Source organism: Marmota monax, unplaced genomic scaffold (genome assembly GCF_021218885.2).
Source record: "Marmota monax isolate L192 unplaced genomic scaffold, Marmota_monax_Labrador192_F-V1.1 WCK01_AAM20220418_F8-fsc00077, whole genome shotgun sequence".
NCBI classification, from domain to species: Eukaryota; Metazoa; Chordata; class Mammalia; order Rodentia; family Sciuridae; genus Marmota; species Marmota monax.
In genome coordinates, this window is record NW_026694610.1 from 6,156,554 (window position 1) to 6,170,812 (window position 14,259).

Consider the following 14,259-nt stretch of genomic DNA (forward strand, 5'->3'; position numbering starts at 1 on the left):
TTGGAAACTTGATCCCCAAGTTTATAGGTTGAGAGTATGTGGGATAGGAGCCTTTGGGAGGTAATTAGGATGACATGAGGTCCTGGGGGTGGGCCCCCATAATGAGATTAACAGTCTAGAAGATGAAGAGGCCTGAGTTTGCTCGCTCCTGCTCTCTCGCCATGTGGTGCCTTCTGCCACCATATTATGATGCAGTCAGAAGGCCCTTGCCAGAGGCAGATCCTCAGTCTTAGACTTCCCAGTCTCCAGACCTGTGAGAACTCAATTTATTTATTTATTTCACAAATGACCAAGTCTCAGGTATTCTGTTGTACCAATACAAAATAAACTAAGACTATCACCTGCAATGGTTCATCCAAAAGGTGATGCTGGTATCACTGAGGAGGAAGTGATTAAGTGATTATGTTGGCAAGTCTGATGTGGGCTACGGTCTTGACATAGTTGTTGGTTGGTTAGAAATAAAGAGGGGAAAAAGAAAGGAATCAAGGATAGCTCCTGGTGCTTTGGTCTGAGTAACTGGTTAGATGAGCTGGCACCATTAACGGAAGAAGATGAGCAAGAACAGGTTTGTCAGTGGGAGTAATAAACCAAAGACTCTCTATCATATCCATCCATCACTGGAGACACCTATCCGAGTACAGCTGTCAGCAGGCAGGTGCCTGCTACGTGGTGGCTGCTCTAGTAGACAGGTGGCTGCTACGTGAGGAGGAGCTTACTGTGGAAATATATATTTGACAGTCATTGGCACAGACTCATGATGAGGGTAGATTTCAGATCTCTAGGGAAAATAGAGATTGTTCAATATTGGGGTAATTGATTTTGCATTTGGTAAAAAACCCAAAACTCTTGAATTCCAAATTCAAGCTTAGAGCAAAACAACTTCTAAATGAATAAAAAACAAAGCAAACAAAAACCAAAACCTGAGCATATGTGGCAAATGGCTCTTGTACGGATCTCAATTCACGCAACCTTTCTTTAGGATAACATGGTATTTTTATTATCAAATTTAAAATGTATGTTTACTTTATTCCAGTAATCCTACTACGTGTATTAATTTATACAACAGATGCATATGCAGAAATTTCCTGGGACATAGGTACAAGGATGTCTGCCACAGATTCACTACAGCAAAAAAATGAGAGGGCAAGCAAAGTGTGCTTCAATAGGGGACTGGCTAGGTTAATGATCATATGTCCATAAGATGGACTACTTTACACATGATAGAAAATGGAAGAAACCTTTATGTGCTGATATCAAACTATCTCCAAGGCACATTGAGTGGAGAACAGCAAACAAAACCTCTTGTGCTTCGTATTCTTCTATGTAAATATGTGAGTCTGTGTACTGAGACTTTCAAGTTTGCATTTTTAATCAGTCTGCATTGTTTGAATTTTGTAATCATGTATATATTTTTCATTTGAAAATGGACCAATAAGAATGATCTGAATAATGAAATTATTAGCCATCTTTTGGGTTTTTTTAAAGCACCCTTAGAAGAAAAAAAATTTTTTGAATAATATGTATGGTTCCACGTGCTACTCCCTAACACTGTGGACACAGCACCTTAAATCTGCTTGAAAATCTTATGACCTTCTTTTCTAATTCTTGGGGTTTTGTTTTTTAATGTTCTGATCTAACTGAGATTTTGTACCTTCAGGCTCTGTTGGATGCAGCCTGTACCCAAGGCCAAGCTGTAAAGTTGCAGGGGAGCTACAGAGCTGCCAAGGAGGGGATTTAATGAGCAAAACTTAAGGGTCGAAAGCAAATTATTAGCAAACACCAGATGGCAGGGGTCAGACAGGAGATGGCCTCAAAGAGATAAAGTCAGAGCCTTGGTTGGGTCCAGAGAAAGATAAATGACTCCCACCCGATGGGGGCGGGGTGGGGAGAGTGTCCTGGGTTCACACCGCTGACTCACACACTCCTGCCCTATTGGGAGTCTTCCTACCTCGGCTTGAAAGTAAGGGGCAAGGAATGGCGGAGGGTGCAAAAGGAGTGGGGCAGCTTGTGGTGGAAATGGACTGTCTCAGCCCATGCAAAAATTCACCTGAGGGGGTTTTTAAGGTTTAGTCATCCTGAAATCCCAAAATGTCTGAACCATGCCCACATGTACATACAAACACACCTGTGCACACACAGGCACATATACACCCCAAAGACGGAGAACATGCTAGTTCTATTTAACCTTGGAGAAGGAAAAACAAGATTTAATTACATGGTTATTAAGAATTTTAAATGGGGAAGGAAGGTACCCAATTAGCCTTGATTTTCACATTTCTTTAGGCTTTATAAGTATGTGCCCTTTTAAATTACAACGTTAATAGTACCAGTTGGTACTAGCCTCACTGGTCGTAATGAAGTCTTTTTTGAATTGGAAGAAAGCGTGTACCACCAAGGCAGTTTCACCAGCTGCATCCCCCGAGATGCAGTTAGGCCCCAACTATGGACCTGGGACCTTGGAACAAACAGAGGGATTGGCATTGGCCTCACACACCCACCTGAAATGTGGCCACAGATGTGAGAGCTTCCCAAGCAAATACTAACCCCTTCATGGCCAAGTCTGTCCCAGGCCCCTGGCCAAGCTGGGTGGCTTTCCCTCCCTCCCCCTGGTGCTATAGGAAATGCAGACCATCCTCTCTGCCCTCACTCACCTCATGTAGCCCGTCCCAGTTCCTTTAAATTTCCCTCTTGGGTCTAATTTTCCAATCATATAATTATCTCTGTGGGTCTTAGGGAGAAGAAAGAATGTGGTGTTCCAAAAAAAAATTATACCCTTCTTTTGGTCCTATACTATGCATTTTCTGTCACTGGCAAAGGAGTCTAAACTGTGCTACTATAATATATTTAGTTGGAATAAACACCTCTCCAGCATTCCTTCTTTAAAATATATTATTCCCTTCTTTGGGGGAAACTAGCTCTTGTGAGATGGGGTTTTTAAATGAAGTTTCTACATTTACCAAAAGCATCACACACCCTGGGAGCAATAACGGTTGCCAAGATCAACTTGTAAATGTCTTAAAACAACATCGAATCTAACTTTTTAAAAAGGTAAACCTTTTGTTATAAAAACTAATTTCTGAAAAGATGATAGTTGTGAAAACTCTCTGCATAGCCTTTGGAATTGAATATGGCAGGAAAGGTGTTTGTGGACAGGCAGAGAAACAGAGGCACATACAGACACATATGTTTGTGTGTTACACACACATAATGTGCATATGTGTGAGAAACATGTGTATGTATATCCATGTGTACACTCTATGAAGAACAAAAGCTAATAAATAGAAGGATTCAAATTCAAGTTGAATAATTAGCTCTATGGAAAAATCTATGACATCAATAATAAATGAATAACAACTGCTGTTCACAGCCCAAGATGATGGATGTCAGCCAAGTTTTGGTTGTTATTAGAAAAGAAAATGTATTCCCTGTAAGACAACTTCCCCAAAATCAATATTGTTCTTTCTTTCTTTCTTTCTTTCTTTTCTTTGCTTTCTTTCTTTCTCTTTCTCCTCCTCCTCCTCCTCCTCTTCCTCCCTTTTTTTTTCAATCTGGGGATTGAGCCCAGGCATTCTTAATCACTGAGCTACATTCTCAACCCTTCTTTTTATTTTGTGAGTAAGTCTATTTGCTGAAGCTAGCCTTGAACTTGAGATTCTCCTGCCTCAGCCTCCCAAGTGCCTGGGATTACACGTTTGAACCACCTTACCTGGCTCTTTCTTGCTTTTATAATGTCCTGAGCTAAGTAAGACACTCTGATACCAAGCAGTGATGTTACTAAATGCACTGGTGTATCCTGAATTGACTCCTGGAACACACAAGGACATTCGCGAAATCTGAATAAAATGTGGAGTTGAGTTAGTGGAAATGTGCCATTAGGGTTTCTTCATTCTGACAAATGTACCAGGTTATATAACAGCAGGGACGGGGGATGTGGCCTGGTGGTAGGGTGACTGTCTACCATGTGTAAGGCCCTAAGGTTGATCTTCAGTACCCCCTCTACAAAAAATGGGAGAAAGAGGGCGAACCCTAATTCATAAATTTTCTGTAAATCTAAAATAATTCCAGAATCAAAAGTTCATTACAAATAAAACAGATGTTAGGTATTGATAATCCAACATTTTTAAGCCTTTAATGTTTATCACATGCTGAGGAAGGAAACAGAAGTAATTTTCCACCCAAGTGGCAGCTTGGAAACATTTAGTGGTAATCTGGCAATGGTCTCCATTCATGGAAAAAGCCAAAGTATTTGCAGATATGGTGATAATCATTTTACAGGTGTTGACCTTGAGGACAAGAAGCATGAGGGAGTCCTGAGAAGGAATTCAGATTTGGCCAATGCCCAGGACGGGTGTCAATAGTCAATCATTGTCTGTGAAGCCGGTCAGAGCAGCTCAAGCTAGACCAGTCGCTAAGGGGCATCTCTCTGAATGGCAGGAAGCAAGCTGCCCAGCTGGGCAAAGGCTCTCTGCACCCACAAGAGGCGGCATTTACAAACCCGGCAGGCCCTGGCGCTGGGTCAGGGATTCAAGGTCGAGCCAGCCTGCTTTCCAGAGAGCAGCAGAGTAATTGAGCTCATGTGTCCAGATGAGAAACCTGGCCGGCCAGGCTGTGGAGCCACAGGCCTGCTCCCGGCGGCCTGCGTGTGTTCCCCACCAGCCTCTGGCTGCAGAGGCGGAGCCACGTGCAGGGTGATTCCAGCTCCTCCCAGCAGCACAGGAAGGATTACCTTCCTGAGGTGGCATGAATGAGGAGACTTTTTCATTTGGCTTGTCAAGTGCAAAGTTCCTCCCCAACTCTCAAGAGGCCAAATCCCACAGCCAGCCCATTCTTACCTCCCATTAGCAACTGCTTTGTTCACATCCATATACCTGATTTTATTCCTATCCAGATCTAGTCTTCCTTCTTCTCGGATCTGAGGAAGTCTTTTTGTGTGATGTCTACAAAGCAAAGGTTTGCCTTCTTCTCAAAACCTACTCTATTCCATTGGCAAGAGCCTGTGCTGTAAAGGGAAACTAGAGTCACCATCAGATGTGTCCCCTAGGATCCTAGCAGATCCTGGCGGTGGGCAATGTTCAAAGGTTTGTGTGTTGGAAGCTTGGGTCTCAGTGTGGTAATGTTAAGAGGCCCTGTAACCTTTAAGGGGTGGGGCCTAGTGGGAGGTCCTGAGGTCACTGAGAGTGCTGTCATTGGAAGGAATTAAAGTTTTCATGGGACTCTGAGTTAGTTTTTGTGAGAGCAAATTTTTATAAAAGTGTAAGCCTTGTCCCTAGGTCATGTTGTGGCTTTGTGTCTCACCATGTGATCACTTTCTCTAATAAGTACTCCTATCATCGTGATACCAAGTACTATGAGACCCTCACTAAAGCTCAGTCAATGCCAGACTTTTGGCTAAATAAACCATTTTACTTATAAAGGTATCCAGCCTCAGGTACTTCATTATAGTAACAGAAAACAGGCTCATATAAGCAGTCAGTCAGCAGAGGACCTTGTCCTCTCCAGGTCCACCCACTAGCTAGTTCTTCAGTCACATCTACTTGTGAATGAATGAATGAATGAATGAATGAATGAGGACTTCACACGTTTCTCAATCATTTCATGAACCCCAAAATAAACATAAAATAATTCTATGTCTAACATCTAAGCAAGAAAGTGTAAAAGATATATTTAAACTTCTGGAGCTGAATATTTGGGGGATTGTGGTAAGGCAAAATTTGACAAAATTCTATAAACTCTGCTTTGAAAGCTTGAAGATGAGTTTAATGATCCTTGGTTTATATAGTCACTGTATTTATAGGATCTAAGAGAATTAATCAGAAGGGGAATTTTCAAAACTCTGATACTCATTCAGGGGAGGAAATAGATTAAAAATGGGTAAGTAGACATAAGTATATGACTCTAAGTCTACAGCCCATTTGCTAGAGGTTAGACATATCTGTTTTCTCATTTGTGAAAAGGTACTTATTTCATCAGCTGCTAGAGGGAGTAAGTTAAATTAGCTAATATTTATAAAGCATGGGGAACAGTACCTGGCATACTGTAAGCATGGCCTAAGTGTTTGTTACATTAAAAACATGGTTGGATCTGGGTGTGGTGGTACATGCCAGCAACTCAGGAGGCCAAGGCAGGAGGATTGTAAGTTAGAGGTCAGCCTTAGGATCTAAGTGAGACCCTTTCTCCAAATAAAAATTAAAAAGGGCTGGGGTGGTAGCTCAGTGGCAGAGCATCCCTAGGTCCAGGTGGATATTGTACAATACAGTACAATGACGAGTATCTTTTCAGGTGACAACAAGGTATCCCACAAGATACCTGGGAACAACTTTGGTGTCCTTCTCAGAGACAATATCTCTCAGGTGAAAGACACAGCTGCCTTAACACACTTTTGAAAATCCTCAATATTTTAGAGGAAAACTTTTGACAGCATGAGCTATTGGAACTTAAACTTAAAGCATAAGCTACTTTGCAAAAGTGAAAAAATATTTTGCTTTCCATCAGAAAATGTGAAATCTGCCAATTCACTGTGCATCTTTCAGTCAAGAGCAAGTCATCTAAATAGGAGGATGGCACTCTGAGAAACACAGTCATCCCCCCTATCTGTAGGGCATTAGTTCCAAGACCCCCAGGGGATTCCTGAAACTGCAGATAGTAACAATGCCTATATATTGAATGTAATTTTTCCTCTATATACATATCTGTAACATAGTCTAATCTCTAAATTGGGGATAGCAAAAAATTAACAATAACTAATACTAAAATAGAACGATAGCAATGTATTACAATCAAAGTTGCATGAATGTGGTTTCTCTCTCTTAAAAGACTCAAGTCAAGGTCAGGTACAGTGGTGCACACCTGTAATCCTAGTAGCTCTAGAGACTGAGCAGGAGGATCACAGATTCAAAGTCAGCCTCTACAACTTAGTGAGGCCCTAAGCAACTTATCGAGACCCTAAGCAACTTATCGAGACCCTGTCTCTAAATAAAAAGCAAAAAAGGGCTGGGGATGTGGCTCAGTGGTAAAGTGCCCCTGGGTTCAATTTCTGGCACCAAAGGAAAAAAAAAAAAAAAAAGACTCATGTCAAATACTAATATTTTCAGAACCAGGTTGACCACGGGTAACGGAAACCACAGAAAGTGAAACAGCAGATACGGGAAATACTCTCTGTCTCCCACACAAAACAAGAGAGCCCTTAATTAGTTCAACAGAGGGAGGCTCTGAAGCCGGAGACAACCATCTTGCCCACATCACCCTTCCCCAAAAGTCTGGCAGGGCAAAACATTTTATCACCAAGGGCCTCAAAATAGGACTGGGGATTACATACTGAGGACAGGACCTGGCTAATTGTCCCTTTGCAGCAAAAAGCAAAAATAAGAAATATACTTTAGGATGCCCAGTTGCTGGGATGAACCCCTCTAGAGGGTGCTGGGATGAACTCCAGCTCAGAAGCATCATGTCACCCAGCCCTTCACTGCCAGCACTCGGGGGAACTGCCCCCGAGCTTCTACCCAGGTGGCAGTGTGAAGGACAGGTTCCCAGGGCACATCTCGGGACAACTCTTAAGGGGTCCCAGAGGGTTGGCTGACACTTTGCAGCCCCGTTTCTCCCTCTGCTCAGTCTCACCGCCTGCCCCTCTCTGTGAGGTCAGACCATGACCGTCCTCCCAGGAACTTCCTCTGGGAACATCCACCTGTTGGAACCCTACCAGCAACACACACAGGCCCTGGGGAACGCTCGTCTGGCCAACACATTTGTAACAAAAAGCTTTACTGAGGTATCATTTAACTTATTTATAGCACACATTTTGTTACTTTTAACATAAGTATATATCCATGAAACCATCACTGCAATTTAGATAATGAGCAAACCCACTAACCCCCAAAGTTCTCTTGCATCCCTTTATAATCCCTCGCTCCCTCCCCTCTGTGCCATTGCCCACCCAGCCTCCCCAGCCCCCCAGAAAATACTGGTCAGCTTTCTGCTCTTCAAGATGAGCCTGCTGTCACAGATCAAGTTAAAATAAAAAATTTGGAAAAAGAGAGAGAGAGAGAGAGACATTTTTGGTGGGTACAGGATTCTGCTTTGTCGATTATTTCTTTGAGCACATTAAAGATATAATTTATTTGGAAATAAAAAAAAGATGAGCCTGAGCTGGGTGTGGTGGCACATGCCATAATCCCAGCAGCTCAGGAGGCTGAAGCAGGAGGATTTCAAATTCAAGGTCAAACTCAGCAATTTAGCCAGGGCCTAAGAAACTTAGTGATATTTGGTCAAAAGTAAAAAATTAAAAAAGGCTGGGGACATGGCTCAGTGGTAAGGTGCCCCTAGGATCCATTCCCAGTACCCACCCTCCACCAAAATGTGAGCCTGCACTTTCCAGAGTTTCTTATGAATGGATGCATACAGTATGTCTTCATTTCATTTGGCTCCTTTTCACTCAGCGTAAGTTCTCTGAGATTCACTCATCCCATTGCATTTCTTTGTATTACTGAGTAGTATTCCATTCATGGATGTACCTCCTGCATGGTTTTCTCGAAATTGTTCCCCAAAGCCTGACACAAAACCAGAGAGGGCAGGACATGGTCATCACTCCCAACTGCCCGGGCTGTCGTGGGCTTGACAGTAACCCAGCCCTTCCTAGCACTGAAGCTTTGAAAGCATTAGGCTCTCATCAGCAACCCAACTGGAGGATGCGCCAAACCACTTTCCACTCTGCTCCCCAAGTAGAGCACAGCTCATTTTGTTCTTCATACAAACAGGTTGGGCCCTCACTGAGGATATAGGAAGGCCAGAACTATGGCAGGAAGAAGATCCAAGCTGCGCCTCTGGGCTTTTTGAAAAGAGTTATCAAAGTCAAGCCCTTTTTATTTGCTTGTTTTTTAACCTCCCCTGGGGAAGTCACATGCCTTCAAAGAGTCACTTGAATTTCTCTGTAAGTTCCTTTCTCTTTACTCCCACTCACCTTCATTTCAGGTCCCACGCTGCCCCCGACCTCAGCTGTACACTCATCTATTTGGCCTTCACGTCTGTTTCAAGTCCACGCTACCTACCTCCCTCGGTCCTTCTTGTGCAGATTGCTCCTTCTGGACCTTTGAGGCCTTTGGTGTGCACACAAGAACACTCTATTGATCCCAGGTTCTGACTTTTCGAGGAGGTTGAGTTACGAATGACTTTGTTTCATCCTCTGTGCTACAAATTTACAGTGAGTGATTGATTAGCTCCTGCTAAGTGAATAAATTCATAAATGAAATAAAAAATCCTTAAGGCTAAGTCACAGCCAGTCTGACATTTGTTCAAAGGGTGAACTTGGCACATAACAGGCCATTTTCCCTTCCTTTGATGAGCTGAGTACACATGGAATATCTTCTCACCTAAGTTTTTGTGGATAAGGAATTCAAAGTTCTTCCAGGCATAAGAAAGTGGATAGAATTCAAGCCACCAAATGGACCACGTTTCGAGAGGGCAAGGCCTTAGTGGAAGGGACACCTACATTGGAACAACTGTTCTTTTGGCTCATTCCCTTTTTGGAGTATATTTTCTATTCCACATAAAGTCCTTGGAACAATGCCCGGCTCCCAATCATTGATCCTGTTATTATGATTCCTTTGATTAGAACCCATGAAGGCAGAGGCAGAGGTTAGCACACACCACAGTGCTTCTTCCTGGTGGTGGGCATGCCCTGCACAGCCTTTCCTCCCCATCAGAGTATGAGAGGCAAACCTCAGGGGTAAACTTGGGAAGTGGGGGTGAGGCCAGGAAGGAGGACACCAGCTTCCGGGCTTCAGTTCACCTCCAGCCCAGACACAACTGTACAATGTAATATAGGGCTAACGCTACCAGAAAAAATGGTGCCTGGTGGCCAGCCAGAGCCCTCTGCATACAGTCTTTTCTTTCAGGGGGACTGGCTGGTAGGAGATGGGATCTGAGGGTTTCTGGGTCCCCTGACCAAATTCCTCTTTATCCCTGTTCTGCCCCTTCCCTTTCCATCATCTTCTCTCAGGCCATAGCACCCAGGTCCCACACAGATGGTGGAGCAACAGAACAGGGCCTTGGTGCCTTCTTGGGCTTTAGGCTGCTAATGTCCCACATTTGAATCCTCCACACTGGCTTGCTGTGTGCCAAAGGGCAGTTCTCCCCTCTCTCTACTCGCATTTGTAATCTTGAAGTAGCAACAGTACCAATGTCACATGGCTGTCACATGGGTTAAATGAAATCATGGGAATGGAGCTCACAGAAATGTACCCTCAACAAACAGCAGACATTAATGTTTTTATGATTATGACTTCCAAATGTTCCATCTATCCCCAGACTCTCTCCCTCTCCAACTTCTGCATTCTGTAAAAGTTCCCATTGTCACTGAGTTGCCCAGATGCAGAGGCATCCAAAAAGCCAGCCACAAAGCTCTGTCCTGTCCTCCTTCAATCCCTTCCCCTCCTACAGCTACCAGCCAAGTGCAGACATTACCATTTCTGGCCTCCACTTTTCTAATTGCCCAATTCAGTGGTTTCTAGACATCTGGATTTCAAAGACCAATAAAAGTTTTATAAATTATTGCTGGAACAAAACTATTTCAAACTTTTTTTTTGCCAGTAAAAGATACCAAATAAATAAATATAACTGAGAAACACCATACTTTCATTAATGACAAGACAGTTTAACCTCTTCCAAAGCAGGAAGGCTATATGTGTAGCACAAAGCTTATTCTTTAAAATGAATACGTTTAGCTTTAAGAAAAACTCACTGTATTGACCTTACTCCCCTCATTTTTTGCTAGAATAAAATTTTCACCCTGAGTAAGTATCTGTTCACAGACAGCACTTGGAAGCCTGAGGGTCTAGGTCGTTTTCTAGACTGTCTTAGTCCATTCAAGCTGCTTTGTAAAAGTACTGCCATAAACTAGGTTTGGTGCTCACACTTCTGGAGGCTGCAAGTCCAAGATCAATCTGCCAGCAGATTCAGTCCCTGGTGAAGGACCTCTTCCTGGCTATGTCCTCACATGGTGGAGAGAGAGACAGAGAGGAAACAATCTCTCTGGTGTGCTCCTCTCCATGGGCACTCATGTCATCGTGGGGGCTCGACCTCCATGTCCTAATCACCTCCCAATGGCCCTTTCTCCAAATACCCTCATATTGGAGATTAGGGTTCAATATGAATTTTGGAGGACACAAAATTCAGTCCCTAACACTGCCTGACCTCCCTGCTCTCTATCCCACATAAATCTTCATAGAACTCACCGTATGTGCACATCCTTCCTACTGGAAAACCAAGGGGTCATATTCTGTTGTTAAGCGTAGGGCTCGTCAAACACAGTGTCCCAGGTCCAGCCAGTGGGAGTCCTCAAAGTAGCAGTTTGCATTTTAGAAACTGGAATGTTTTCCCTCCACCCCCAACACACCCTGTACTGTAGAGAACACAGGCCTGTCCTAAGGACCCTACTGAAACAGTGGCCACACCTCAGAGACTTTATTCCACTTGAGATGTCCCATAGTGAACACCAGCACTCGCCTGTAGAGACCTGCTGCTCCTTCTCCTCTCCCCTTACCAGGATACCTTCTTTGGGGGACTTTGCCAGAGAGTAGCCACTTTTCTTTCACCTCACTATCTCAAACCTTCTCACCAAAGCACTGGCAGAAAAGGTCTCCTAAGAATTTTTACTGTTCCTAACAATAGGAAACAGACAAGGGCTAAAAATAACAATGGGCAAAGTGACAGCATTTCTAGAAGTCTGCAAAGAAGAGTTTCATTACTAGAATAACTCCTGGGGTTTAGTGATGTGTAAAGGGAGCCCCACCTCCAGCCCCATCTGCCTCAGGCCTTCCTGGTTCTGCTCCATAATTGCAGCTTCTGCTTTGGCTGTGAGAATCACCCCCTCCTCAGGTCCCCAGAGACTCCCTAAGACCTCCAGAGTTTCAGGTTGGCACACCTGTGCTTCTGACCTTCGAGGCTCCTTCCTTTTATTTTACACCTTTAAAACTCATTTTAAAAAAAAAAATGCAAGACTCAGAAGTTTAAGTGGGCTCTCTGGGGACCGAGAATGTCCCGGTGAGATCCCTGTACCTACCAAGGGAAAACAGGTTTGCTGTCTCTCCCAGAGGAAAGATCACTCCTCCCTGGACAAGCAGGGTAGGAACACAGCTGGAGGAGGGCCTGGTAGGGGAGGGGAAGGGAGGGAAGCAGCAGCCACAGACTTAATCAACCTTGGGAATCAGAGGTAACCAGAGGGACTGACCCAGTTACCAGCACTTGCAGGGACAACTTCGTGACTTGAGTTCAACCAAATTTCTCCACTCACTGGAGGGTGGACTGTGCCTGCTCAAAGTATCCACCCACTGGCAGCATCAGCATTACCTGGAAGGCAACAGAAATAGACTCAGGCCCCTCCCCAGACCTGCTGAATGGGCATTTCAACAAATCCCCTGCTGATTCACATGTACTCAGAGGTCTGGAAAGCAGTCTTCTAGAACATCTAGGTCAGGGGTCAAGTTTTGCCTCCTAGGGGGCGGGTGGCAGCTGACATCCTGGGTTGTCATTATAGAAGGTACTGCTGGTATCTACTGGGTTGAGCCCAGGGATGTGACTAAAGGCACAGGCAGCCCATAACAAATGATTATTCAGCCCCGGATAACAAAAATGCCCAGGCTGAGAAACCCTGATGCAGGTGGACACAGCCAGGAGAGAAGGAGTTATCCTGAAGCCCAGCAGCTATTGAACCACAACCCCTGGAGGTGGCCTCAGGAATGTATTTTAACAAGCTCTCCGTGTGATCTGCATGCATGCATATTTCTGTGCTTCTAGATTTTGCACAGAGAAACATTAGCATAGGCCATGAGGGCCTGTCCTCTGACAGCCATCACAAAGCTCAGGCTCCCCCAGGTCGGCCACTTGCCCAAGTTTCACACTGATAACAATGAAGATCTGGATCTGAAGAAGCGTTGGCTCTAGAGGACAGGCAGGGCCACGGGGCTGGCACCACGCTCTTCACTACACGACTTCAAGGACAATGGCAGAGAGGTGCCATGCTGTGAGCACAGCATGCCAGGTTCCTAGTCCTGATGCTGATCACAAGGGTATCCTGGCATGACAATGCACGGGAAAGAACTAAATGCACTCAGGCAACAAGGGCAACACTCCACAGTGTTCGATGTTGTGTCCTAGTGATGAGAACAAGGAAGACGTAAAGCCTTCTTAATGTCCCCCGATGAAGGCATCTCCTTGTGTTGTTCTTCTTCATTCCTGGGGCTCACCTTCCCCTGGTCCTACGGTACTGTGAATTCTGGTGGTCTTCCTGCCCCACAGGACTGAGAGTTCCTCAAGGGCGGGAGCTGGACAGTGACAGATGTGGTGGTCCTAGTCACCCTCCCTGGAGATCTCCTAAGGACACTTCTCAAACTTGACCTGAGGTTCTTCTGTCTCTGCCTGGGGATGGTCTCTGGCTGGGGAGGTGCCAGGGAATGAATGTCCTCAGAAGCAATGTGCATGCAATGAAGGAACAGGGGGGAGCCTGTGGCTGGATAACCAGAGACCACAAATCTTAGTGAGGCCATTCTGAGGTGTGGGCCCCACAGACTCCTAGATCCACAGAGGGAGGGCACCCTGGCTGACTTGCAGTCATCTCATCAGCAGTGCCTTATCAGCTTCATCCCTTCTTCCCCCACCTCCCCATTCCGCACCACAGTGTCTGCACCAAATCCCTGGCCAGGGTCTGCTTTGCAGGGACTCAAACTAAGACAAGTATTTTGTTCATTGCTGAATCCCCAGTATTTAGCCCCCTCCCTGACATAGTAGCAACACACACACACACACACACACACACACACACAGTATTTTAAAAAGTATTAAAAGTCCTAATATAGGAACTGGGGTTGTGGCTCAATGGTAAAGAGCTCGCCTCACACGTGCGAGGTCCTGGGTTCGATCCTCAGCACCACATAAAAATAAATAAAATAAAGGTATTGTGTCCAACTACAACTAAAAAAAAAAAGTCCTAGTATGCTTTGAAAATCCTAAAACAACAGCAATCAAAAAACTAGCAAAAACCCTTTGATGGCTGGTGTGATGGAAACCAGCAGAATAACTGCATTTCTTCTCTTTGAGTTTTGGTCAAAATACTCTAAAGGGACTGGGGATGTCACTGGGTGGTAGAACACTTGCTTAGCATGTGTGAGGCCCTAGGTTCCATCTTAAGCACTACAAAAATAAACCAAAACTCCTTAAAAAAAAATAGTCCCCACCTACAGCAACCCTTAAATATCTAATAATCATGCAGGA

The 14,259-nt window shown here is 44.5% G+C and overlaps 1 protein-coding gene across 7 annotated transcripts in view; it reads right to left on the reverse strand.

Moving 5' to 3' along the window:
* Pdzd2 (PDZ domain containing 2) overlaps positions 1-14,259 on the reverse strand; it is a 365,774-nt gene that overhangs the window by 325,700 nt on the left and 25,815 nt on the right. Inside the window, exon 2 of one of the 7 annotated variants that reach the window (XM_058572095.1) lies at positions 12,221-12,339. The exons of the other annotated variants lie outside the window; for them this stretch is intronic. The gene's annotated coding sequence lies outside the window, so the exon portion shown is untranslated. The remainder of the gene's footprint in view (positions 1-12,220; positions 12,340-14,259) is intronic. 7 annotated transcript variants of the gene reach the window in all.